Below are 12216 nucleotides of genomic sequence, written 5' to 3'. Positions count from 1 at the left end.
GGGGAGGGCCATGCCTTTTTATTCTTTGTTGAGGGGAGGGTCATCCAACTTTTTTTAGTCTAGGGGGAGGGTCACCCAACTTTTGTATTCATAAAAACAACAAACTTTCAAAGTGGCTTGTTTTGTGCATATTTTTCCATGTAGCTCTCTCAGTCTCGGTCCCCCCTAGCTAGCAGATGGGTCTGACCCAACAAAAATCAGACGCGAAAGATGGAAAGATCAAGTCCAGTTTGGCGCTGTTTGACAGTGCGCACACGCTCAGAAAAAGTGCATCATGTCAGAACAGAACGGCAATGAAATGTTTACCACGAGCAAATAATAAACTTTTGTGATTGCGAATCACAAGCAGTGTCCTGTGAGTGTAACTCTATGTAGCCTACGTCGAGTTTGGGACCGAGGCGCCAGAACTGCAGTTGATAGAATGTGCGCTGTAGCACGAGAGGCTACCATATTTCTTCAAAAGCAGATCGTGGAGATATTACATCATCCACGATCAAAAATTGTGATATCGCATAAGCACAAGTATAAAACGACTGTTAGGCTATCATGTCTGAAAACAAACACAAATGACACGTGCTACATTGGGGCTGTTTACACCTGGCCACTTCATGCGTTTTCTCAGATCTGATAGCTATCTGATTTATTAAAACGATTCCATTTACACCTGGTGTGGTCGCATAAATGCGTTTTTGCAAAATGGATTTTAAATCCTATCTTCAATTCTTTGCACGTTGGCTCTGCAGTGATGCGTGTTGCAGTAGCGTCGTCATGTCTGACTATAACATGACATATAGCCTATAACACGCTCTCGGGTTTATTTTTATTTTATTGCATTTTTTGGGAGGAGTATAATTTACATATGTGGTTTCCACAACCAGATGCATTTACACATGTCCAGTTTTGTCGGGAATGTGGCCCAGACCTCCCCTGAAGTGGTTTGAGCGATCGGATTCAAATCCGTCTCGAATGCGTTTCGGAGGGCATTTATACCTGGTCTTTTCACGATCGGATAGCTATCCCATCACAGAACACGCATGAAGTGGCCAGGTGTAAACAGCCCCTTATTCATCGCAAGACAGAGGCGAACCAACACTGAGTGGGAGCCCCAGGCAAAATTAACCAATGAGGACCTTTTTTTATTTGATATAGCCTAGGCTATGTTTTATAATATATAATATAATATTTTTTTGTTAATATATCTTCATTAGATATATTATTATACACAATTCAAAAAGTAGTAAACACAGAACATCTAACAGAACATTTTAACAACCTTATGTGCTCATTTTTTTAATTAACGAAATGTCAATCTTTATAACAGAAGATACAACACAATACAACAATCTTCAAGATACAGTAAATCTTCAAATGTGAAGATGTGAAAACAGATTGTCACCTTAAAAACAGTCATTTACGTGGTGGAACAAGTCATGTTAAATAGAATTATAGTTAGCATCTTAACTTGTTCTATTATTTTATTAGTTCATTAACTAGCCTAATTGTTAACTCAAAAAATGTAATGTAAAGAGCTGGATACTTACTAATTAAATAATGTCAAATATAGTAAATGTATTGTTGCTATACTAAATATTTGACTAGTCGCACGTTAATTTCTGCTTAAATACTGCATGGGATATAGCCCATTCTGCGCTCAAGCGCGTATCTTGACGCAAAAGCAGGCTAATGATAATAAATATGTAGGCCTATTTAAAAATAACGATGCATTTTAATTGTTTATTAATAAACTCTTTTTTTTCTAAATCAGTGTCCGCTGCAAACATGTCTCCATACATCTCCGCTGTAAAGTGCGCCTTTAAGAGAAATGCATCTTATACGGATTACATAATCAAATGATATTTGCTTTCGATTTGATTTTTTTTTCGTTTAAAATTGGACATATCAAGCTTTATATAGATCGTTTTTTCATATATTTGAGGCTAGTATGCTATATAGCCTACGATAAATTCTTTTTTTTTTTTTTTTTTTTTTTGACGCGCTACAGTTCACGGAGACCATGAAAGCGCGCCCTGATTGTTTTATTTTATTTTACGAAAGCAAAACGTTTTCTTGTTATTGTGAGTTTACACAAATAAAAGTATTGCGACTGATGCATTATTCTTTTCTGTATGGCCAGAAATAGAGTATTTTAAGTTGTTTCCACTGTTGATAGGAAAATGCAAATCGCATCGGCGCCTCCATGTCATGCAGTGCGCGCTACACACTCCGCACACACACTTGGTTATGCGCCTAAGAACAGCGAAGTGAGCGGCGATGCCAGTCGGATAATCCTCATGTTTAACAAATCAAATCATGCAGTTTCTACCTATCGCGAGTCAGCGCTGCGCCAGTTTGAAAAAGGCGGGTGTACAGGAGTCTTTTAATGAACGTTTGGTGTAGGTCTAGGCATAGAGATATCTGAACATATTTGCCAAGCGCAAACCAGTACAGAAGTAATCAATAAATAATCGGGGAGGGTCATGCCTTTTTTCACAATCATTTTGGAGGGTCATAGAAAAATGTATTGCTGGCGAAGGGAGGGTCAAGTCTTTTTTGACTATAGATCTCAAAACTCCTCCGGTGGCCCCATAAATAAATAACGAACAGTCCCTAATTAGCATTTATGTATAGGTTTAAAATGTCTCACGTGGCTCACTATTGGCTCAATGTATTATTTACAAAGTATTTATATGTATGTTCCAGTATTATAACACATATGATCTGCCAAATATGTGAAAAGAGTAACGCAAGAAATAAAACAGCAACAGCAACACTTAAGATTCCCATCAATTCCCCTCACAGATCTCAAACTTTAACTTGGCATCCAGTAACAGTTTTCACTCCAAACATCGAAACAATCACACAAACGAACACAAAATCGCTCAGGTCTGAATGAACTCAAAAAGGAGTGAAAAAAGTGCAGGCAAGTCGGACAGTTTTCTCTTCTCGTAGTGAGTGGATCAGACACCAACGAGATCAAATATGGATATCGCGGGATTCACGCTCGTGCACGGTGTTGCTAATGAACTGGATGTCATTTAAGTTCTGTTGCTTTTATAAGAAAATTAATATAATGAACAAGACACTCAAAGTTCTTGTTATTTAATTACATAGCAAAGACATGTACCGGTAATGTTTATGTTTTATAAGTATTTTTTTATAAATATGACAACAATCAAATAACCCATATAGAGATCACACTGTCAGAGAGTTTGGGAATATTCACACATAATTTATACACATAAAAACACGAAATCAGAGTTTTAAATTCAAACATTTTAAAAGAGAAAAACACATCATGGTTGTTTAAACCAATGAGCATTAAGCTGTGTCGTCAGCAAGTCGTTTCCCATCGGGCTTTTGATCAGCGCAGTCGGTGGAGAGCAACTGCGCTCGACTGCAGAATCCGACACGTGTGCCTTGCGCTCACGAGAGGTTTTTTGACATACGTCAGCATGACATCAGAGCCAGGCGGACCGCACTCGGACACATTTCTAACCGGCATGCATCTCGCGCTGATCACTGGTGATCGGCATCAGTGGCATGCACAGGATGGGGGGCTCAAGCCCCTGCCCCTTTTGTCTAAAAATGTATTGTGCCCCTTTCTGATAATTGTAAATAATAATTGTTATTATTATAAATATTATAATAAATAATACATTTACACACCATTGCCACAAAAAATAATAATACAAACAAATATTATATAAAAAAAGTTTTTGGCGAAAGCATTTTGCAGAGAAGTGGTATAGGTGGAGTTTCCTTTGCAGCGCCTCGTACGCATTTAACGATTCTGGTACGCAATATACGCAGCAGTTCGCGCGAGTCTTCAAACTACACGAGCAGCAGGTAACGTTTATGCTAATACGGAAAATGTACATTTATCCTATGCTAATCTAAAAGTTGCGGCAGCATGCGAGTTATACTTAACTATAATCAAAGTATAACTCGATTTCAGACGCATTCTGAGTCTGACAATGTCATTCGTTTTTATCCAAGGCCATAGCAGTGTTATTAGCTTGGGGAAATACATCTAGTTAAATGAAATCTTAAGTCCATGTCCAACTCTAAATTGTAAGGAATTTATATCTGATTTCATAGTAACACTTTACAATAAAGTTAATTTGTTCATTATTCATGTATGAACTAACATGAACTAACCATGAGCAACACATTTTTACTGTATTTGTTCATCTTAGTTGATAATACAACTGTTAGTTTATTCATGGTATGTCACAGTCAGTGCATTAACTAATGATTAACAATACAAATACAACTTTTTGATTTTAATGTTTTAGTAAATGATGAAATTAACATTAACTATGATTAATACATGCTGTAGAAGTGCAGTTCATTATTAGTTAATGTTGTGTGCAGTGTGTAAATCATTCTCAGAATATGATTGTAATTATATTTCTTTACTGTTCCTGTAATATAATTTTATATCTCTTTTCTCTTTTCTATGTCTACCTGGATCTCGTCTACTAGCGACGTCCACGAACGTCTCCTGAAATTATTTGAATTTGAATTGTGTAAATATTATTAAGTGTAATCTAACAAACTTTAATTTTATGTGGTATTTTAAATAGTTCTGAATTTGATTTCTTTAAACGAATGAACATTTGAAATTTAACGAATTTAAATGTTTTTTATGGCTGAATTTTATAGACATGTATTTTCAAACAGCAATTTTTTTGTTCTGAATTCTTAGACTGCAAATATTCCGTTTTAAAAAATACAGATTCAAGGTTTCAAGATGAAGAAGAAATTCAGAACTTCAAATTCAGTTTTCTAAAATTCAAACCGCAGAAAATTCAGATCTTGTAGGTCACAGGTCATCCACAGGGAAGAGTAATGGTGCGTTCACACCGGACGCAAATAGCGCGTCAGGCGCGAGTGATTTCAATGTTAAGTGCTTTTTGTGCATTCACGCGTTTGACGCGAATTCGCGTGTGCCGCCCGATTGGAAAAATCTGAACTTCTGCATCAATTCGTGCCGCGTTAACCAATCGGAGCCTGCTTACTGCTGTCACATGGTGAAGTGACGTGATAAACGGGGGAATGCCCGATGTCATTTTAAATGTTTGGCCTCTATAACTTATGTTTGGCCTTAATAAATTATTTTGCAATGACTAAATGCCCGCGTGAAAGAAGGAATGACATTGTTCAGATGTTAACTATGAATGTGACACTGAACACTTGCAGTCATAGGCTACATTTCTGAATGAGATGAAAAAAAACTCACATAACGTTAATTAAAGAAGTCGTTTGACCTACATTATAACGAATCATTAATGTATTTTAACTTATATGTTTCATATAATAGAGCCAAAGCTATTGTAAATTTAAACATTTCTGGTTTACCAGCGGCAGACGTAAGAAGGGCTAGCCGAGGTGAGGCTGCTCCAGCGGGATACATGAGCGCCGAGCGCCCGGTGATCGCCTGGATCTCACAACTCCGAAACTTCAGATCACATTTTTTAAATAGGCGCTATCTTTATAAACAAACCACAGATTTGAGCTTTAAACAACTACATTCTCGACTGAACAACTCTTGAAACTACATTTCGTGACACAATAACAGTATTATTTTTAAATTTCCCGCAGCACTTGCCTCTCCCAGAAGAAGCGGATTTCGCCTCGGACGCGCGTCAATTTCGCTCCAAACGCTTGCTTTTTAAGCGCGTCCATTTCGCTTTGGACGCGCGAATGCATTCAAAATGTTCAAGCGTCAAACTAGACGCGGCAGGCGTGAATTTGACGCGCTATTCACGTCCGGTGTGAACGCACAGTAAAGTATCTCAGAAAAGTTGAACAGAGCATTTTGGCTGCACTGCAGTAGTTTTCTGCCGCAAAGGTGGTGGTGGTTCAAGAGAATCCGTGTATCTTTCGTTCAGTCGTTTTTTTATTTAATATTAAGAGTAGAAAAATCAGCTTGAGTATTGGATTTCTAATATTCTAGTAATAATAGTGCTTCGACCAGTTCTCAGAGAAATTCTCCCAAGAAGAATCAAGGCCGGAGGATCTCAGACAAATTCCATTGAGAAAAACCCACAGTACACCCCACATAGCAACATTTTGTCGGCCCAGATCCGGCCCACATCTGGCACTTGTGGAATGCGGATCTGGCCCACATGCCGCGTGGAATGACGGCCCTTGGGTGGCCCACTCCTGTTTGCCAGATCTGGGCCACAAGCAGGCCATAGCAATGCCACATGTCAGCCAAGAGCAAATAAATACACCAGAATTGGAGCTTATCTGAGCCACAAAACCTGTGTATATTAAATATGAAGTCATTTCAGCCTTAATAAAGCCTGTTAACAAGTAGAATCACTGAAGGAAAGAAGAGAACAGAAAAAGAGACGAGCAGAAACACAATAACTAAAACTGACTTCAGTCACAGCCTTAGAAGAAATCCACTGAAGAGAAAAGAAGACATTAAATCTGTGAAGATCTCAGCAGAGGAGGATTAAAAAACTCCACAAACAGCATTACCAGCTTCACTTATTACTAACCAGACGGACTTTGTTTCTGTTAGACGTCTACAAAAGTGTTATTGAGAATTAACAGAGGTTTAACTCGGTTTAATTTGAAGTTACCGTAACAGTGATTAGTGTTTCCATTAGTTGGGCTCTTAACTCTTAAAATATCTCTTGTCCATTTTGGCTGTTGTGACAGTGTGTTTTTCAAACACATTTGCAGCAGCAAAGATAGCTAAAGTGAAATGAGATCAGATGAGGATGGTGATCTGTTGATGGTTATATTCTAATCATGAAATAGACTGATTCACTAATGTCATTTGACTCTAACAATTGTGTTGTACCATTAATATATTAATATCTCAAACCCTGTGTTTCTGCTGCATGAGATCTGGCAATATTACAACAATCAGTTAGAAGATTTTAACAAACACGAGGACAAAAGTCTGATCAATCATAACACACACAGACATCAATAATCAGCGTATGAATCTCAACAATGGTGACAATCAAAAGTACCTTGCTGCAATGCATGCTGGGTACCAGCATTGAACAAAACTCCCAGCATGCATTGCAGCATGAATAAATTATGCAGCTGAATTGTCCTATTATTTTGTTTAATTCTAAATATTTGCTTTTATTTTGTTGCTGTTGTTTTTGTTGTGACTTAGTAGATTTTCAGTGCTGTTCTAAAATGATCTGTTTATCTACATATTGTTGATTGTCACCATTGTTGAGATTCATACACTGATTGTTGATGTCTGTGTGTGTCATTGCAGGCTAGTTTTTTGTGATCGTGTTTGTTTAAATCTTGTAACTGATTTTTGTAATATTGCCAGACCTCATGCTGCAGTAACACAGAGTTTGTGATGTGCAAACATTAATGGAACAACAGAACTGTTATATTCAAAAGACATCAGTGAATCAGTCTATTTCATGATGACTATGGAACCATCAACAGATCATCTTCATCACCTGACCTGATTCACATTAGCTTTCTTTGCTGCTGAAAATGTGTTTGACACACTGTCATAGCAGCCGTAAAGACATAATAAGAGTTAAGAGCCCAACGAATGGATACACTAATCACTGTTATGGTGACTTTAAATGAAACAGAGTTAAACCTTTGTTAATTCACAATAAAAACTTCTGTAGACGTCTGACAGAAATAAAGTCAGTCTGGTTAGTAATAAGTGAAGATGGTAATGCTGTTTGTGGAGTTGTTTAATCCTCCTCTGCTGAGATCTTCACAGATTTAATGTCTTTTCAGTGGATTTCCTCTAAGGCTGTGGCTGAAGTCAGTTTTAGTTCTTGTGTTTCTGCTCGTCTCTTTTTCTGTTCTCTTCTTTCCTTCAGTGATTCTGCTTGTTAACAGGCTTATTAATGCTGAAATTACTTCATATTTAATATACACAGATTTTGTGGCTCAGATAAGGTCCTGTTCTGGTTTATTTCTTTGCTCTTGGCTGACATGTGGCATTGCTATGGCCTGCTTGTGGCCCAGATCTGGCAAACAGGAGTGGGCCACCCAAGGGCCGTCATTCCACGCGGCATGTGGGCCAGATCCGCATTCCACAAGTGCCAGATGTGGGCCGGATCTGGGCCGACAAAATGTTGCTATGTGGGACAAGAATACGTACTCGGTTACTGACGTAACCTCGGTTCTCTCTAGAAGAGGGAACGGCTTGAGTTTCTGAGTAAACCGAGACATTTTCATTATGATCCGAGTTATCCAGCATGTTCATGTCTTCTTCACAGTGTTGGGCAAGCTACTTGGAAAATGTAGTGAGCTAAGCTACCAGTTACAATTCAGCTTCACTACACTGAAGCTACCTCCCTGGGAAATGTAGCAAGCTAAACTACAGCAATATGGCAAAAGTAGCTTACTACATCTAAGCTTTTTTTTTTTATTCATTTTTAAACATCATGTCAGTCAAACAGATATAGGCAGGCATAATTTATCAGTTCAATTGTTTATTCACAAACTGTTCCAAACCAATTTGAAAAAACAAAAACATAACTATATAAAACCATATAACAATATAAAACTATTACAAAACCAGGTGTCAAGAGTGTGTGCATCTTTCCATTAAGCAAATTTCTCACGTGTCAGCCCAAGGATTGCGATTGTTACGATTCTGGAGATGAACCCAAGCGCAGACAGGATGCTAGACACAGTTTATTTACAGACAGAAAAACAAGGAAAACAAAACCCACGAGGGGGCAAAACATAGACTGGGGAAGATATAAGAGTAACAAAACTAGACTAACACTAGACAACATACAAGATAAATCTTCACAGAGCATGCACAAGGCAAGACTTACTCACAGGATGATACAAGACACAATGTATGAAAATGAACCGGCCAGGACAGCAAACATAAGGGGATTAAATAGGGAGAAACTAATAATGACAACAGGTGACACAGATGAAACAATAATGACTAACGAGGAGAACAAGGGGGCGGGGTTGAGTAACGAGACAACACAAGCACATGGCCCAAACAAAAGGCCATGTGCTTGCACACAAAACATGGGTCTGTCATGATCCTGCCTCAAGACCAGAGAAAATCAAGCACAAGGCAGCAGAATCATGACAGAACCCACCCCTTAAGGAGCGGCTTCCAGACGCTCCTCAAGAGGATATCAAACACGAGACATGACAGACTGGGAAACAGACACGAACCAACAAAACGTGACAAATAAAAGCAAAGGCACACAAGAATAAACAACAACAGGGTTGGGATGACATATCAAAAATAACATACAAGGAAGGGGTGGCGGAGGAAACACAGGGTTCATGGAGGGTGGTCCAGGGTGGATGGGGGGGACTGGGGGTCTTTGGAATACGGGCAGAGGGCTTAGGGCGAGGAATCTGGGAAGACTTGGATGGGGAAACAGTCCGGGGCTTAGAGGTAACAGGGATGGCCGGGGAAACACACAGGGGAACTGCAGAGGTGCGCGCAGCAACAGACACCGACACAGAGGATACAGAAGACAGAAAGAAACAGCCATCAGAGGACTCAGCAGAGAATGGGCATCTTCTTGTTTCCATCTCCCAGCCCTTGCCCCTCCACTCGTCAGACGATGGAGCGCTATGGCAAGCTCTTTTCTCTTCGCCAAGGGGAGTCTACAGTGAAGGAGTTTGCCCACCAGTTTGTCATCACTGCGGAGGGGCTTGACCTCAACAACACGGCGCTTAAAGACATTTTTAACAGCGGCCTGAACGAGCCTGTCCGCGCCTGGGAGATGAAAATGCTGGGGATACTGTCTTTCTGGTAGTTTGTGGGGTTTGTATACAACCGTGGAGAGGAGGGTGGCCTTCCACCTCTTGGCCCACCTCCCATTTACCTCACATACTGCCACGTCCCCAGTCCTCCGATGACCCCTTTGGGGAGAGGGAGGAGGAAGAGCGGGTCCACCTCATCTGCCACCTATCCTGAGGCGCCTGTGATTGCTGCAGCCCCCCCAGGTGTGTTTAAACATGCTGCAGTTTCCCCAGAGGTGGTTGTCCCCACATCACCTTGCCCTCGTAAGCACAGGAGAAGGAGGGCTCCTGCTGCTCACTCAAGTCCAGTGGTCCAGGAGGACCCGACTTCAGTGGTCCATAGTCCGGTGTTCCAGCAGGACCCAACTTCGGTGGTCCCAAGTCTGGTGGTCCAGGAGGACCCGACTTCGGTGGCCATAAGCCCTGTGGTCCCAGAGCCGTCCGCTCTCCCTGTCACGCCCCCAGTGGTGGCCGAAGAGGCTGCTGCGCCGCTTCCCTTTCGGAGACGGAGAAGGGCTTCCTGCGTCCCACAAAACCCGGAGTCTGTTCCAAAGCCTGTTGTCGGCCCTGAGGCCGTTCCCAAGCGCCTCGCCCTGCCTGCGCCGCCCAAGCGCCTCGCCCTGCCTGCGCCGCCCAAGCGCCTTGCCCTGCCTGCGCCGCCCAAGCTCCTCGCCCTGCCGGCTCCGCCCAGGTTGTCTGTCAAGACTAAGTCTCTTCATGTCGTGCCTGCCGAGCCGGAGACTTTTCACGCCATGCCTGTAGAGTCTAAGACTGTTCACACCAGCTCAGCCGATCCTGTGTCTTCGAAAGTGCCGGATCCGCCCTGGCCCCCTGAAGCGCCGGATCCGCCCTGGCCCCCTGAAGCGCCGGATCCATCCTGCCCCCCTGAAGCGCCGGATCCGCCCTGGCCCCCTGAAGCGCCAGATCCGCCCTGGCCCCCTGAAGCGCCGGATCCGCCCTGGCCCCCTGAAGCGCCGGATCCGCCCTGGCCCCCTGAAGCGCCGGATCCGCCCTGGCCCCCTGAAGCGCCGGATCCACCCTGGCCCTCAGCCAGGATTCCTGATCCGCCGGAGCCTGCCTGGTCCATCCCTCCGGCACCGCCATGGCCTTCTGCCAGGACTCTAGCCCTGCCTGAGCCTCCCTGGCTCAACCCTCCCTGGTCCCTTCTAGAGACTCCCTGGACTGTCTTGCAGGCTCTGTCTTGGCTCCCCATGTTGTCTCGTTTTGTGTGAGCACATGGCTTGTGATTTTGTTTTACAGGCCATGTGCTTGTGTTCTAGTTGTGTTTGGTGTTAGCACATGGCTTGTCATGTGTTTCTTTTGTGCCATGTGCTCTCCAGTTAATTGTCTAGCCCCTTCCCTCTTGTTACCTGATTATTGATTTAGTTGCTCCACCTGTCCTCCCTCGTTACCTGATTGATTTGCCCCACCTGTCCGCTCTCGTTACCTCCTTTGTTTGTTCTCCCTATTTAATCTCCTTGTGTTTTCAGTCCTGTGCTGTTTCGTTGTCATATGTACACTGTGTGTTTCCCTGTTGTCAAAGTCAAGTCAAGTCTGTCTTGAGTTTTCCCCTCGGGGTAGTTTTGGTTTGTGCTTTGTTTATTTTTATTATTAAAAAACCCATTCTCCTGCAATTGAGTCCTCGCTTCATCTCCTCAACCCCAAACCCTGACAGAGATACATGATGTCCACATCCGGAGCAGAATGTGATTTTTTTTTTCAATATGATTTTTTCCCCCACATTCCAAATAAATGTTTCATTTTTATTTTTCTGTATTCTAGTTATATATATATATATATATATATATAAATATGGACTCCCATTTTAATGGTTAAATACATGTTTGTTATCAAAAGCATGTCTAATTAATTGAAACCATGAAACTTATACAATTTAACAATCATCTATTAAAATATTAAAATTAATTACATTTTGGGCACTATGACTTTTTTTTTTTTTTTTTTTTACACATTTTGTTTTCTTTTTGTTTTGTTTTTTTGATTCAATTTTAATGGTTTAATTACATTGTAATAACCAATTATTTAAAATGTAATGATTTAAGCAAAACTTTCTTCAAAGGTTAAACCAACCTGATAGTTTTTCTCAAATCAAGCTAAAATGCTGCTGAAGTGACTCTAGAGCGGCTGTGTAGATAAAGTTCATGCATTAATGTCCTCATATAGGCTGAAAACATTGCGAGCGTCATGCATGACTCAGTGTGTGTTTGAGTGTGTGTAAATGAAACCGCGTATTCATTTAGAGACACGCAGAACATGCATGATTCCTATTTAAATACTTTTTATGCGAATATTCACATACACTAGTCTATATCGTGATTTTATTTAAATTTACTGACCTACTTTTCATCCAAGATTTTCACAATTCCGTGAATTTCCGCGTTATACAGTAAATTCCGTTTTTATGCCTGGATTCCGGGATTCTGTCCGTGTTTTCCACATCGCGGGAATGAA

At 41.3% G+C, this 12216-nt stretch overlaps 3 protein-coding genes across 3 annotated transcripts in view; 1 reads left to right on the top strand and 2 right to left on the bottom strand.

Annotated features, from left to right (window-relative positions):
* The window catches only part of LOC307001012 (uncharacterized protein), a 573545-nt gene that overhangs the window by 28787 nt on the left and 532542 nt on the right, over positions 1 to 12216 (bottom strand). The window lies entirely within an intron of this gene.
* LOC307000598 (uncharacterized protein) overlaps positions 1 to 12216 on the top strand; it is a 496331-nt gene that overhangs the window by 209961 nt on the left and 274154 nt on the right. The gene's annotated exons all lie outside the window — the stretch shown is intronic.
* Positions 1 to 12216, bottom strand: part of LOC307000631 (uncharacterized protein) — a 426328-nt gene that overhangs the window by 234550 nt on the left and 179562 nt on the right. The window lies entirely within an intron of this gene.

This window comes from Phoxinus phoxinus, assembly GCF_949152265.1.
Source record: "Phoxinus phoxinus genome assembly, chromosome: 1".
In the NCBI taxonomy this organism is placed as follows: domain Eukaryota; kingdom Metazoa; phylum Chordata; class Actinopteri; order Cypriniformes; family Leuciscidae; genus Phoxinus; species Phoxinus phoxinus.
This window is presented reverse-complemented; position numbering and strand designations above follow the sequence as displayed.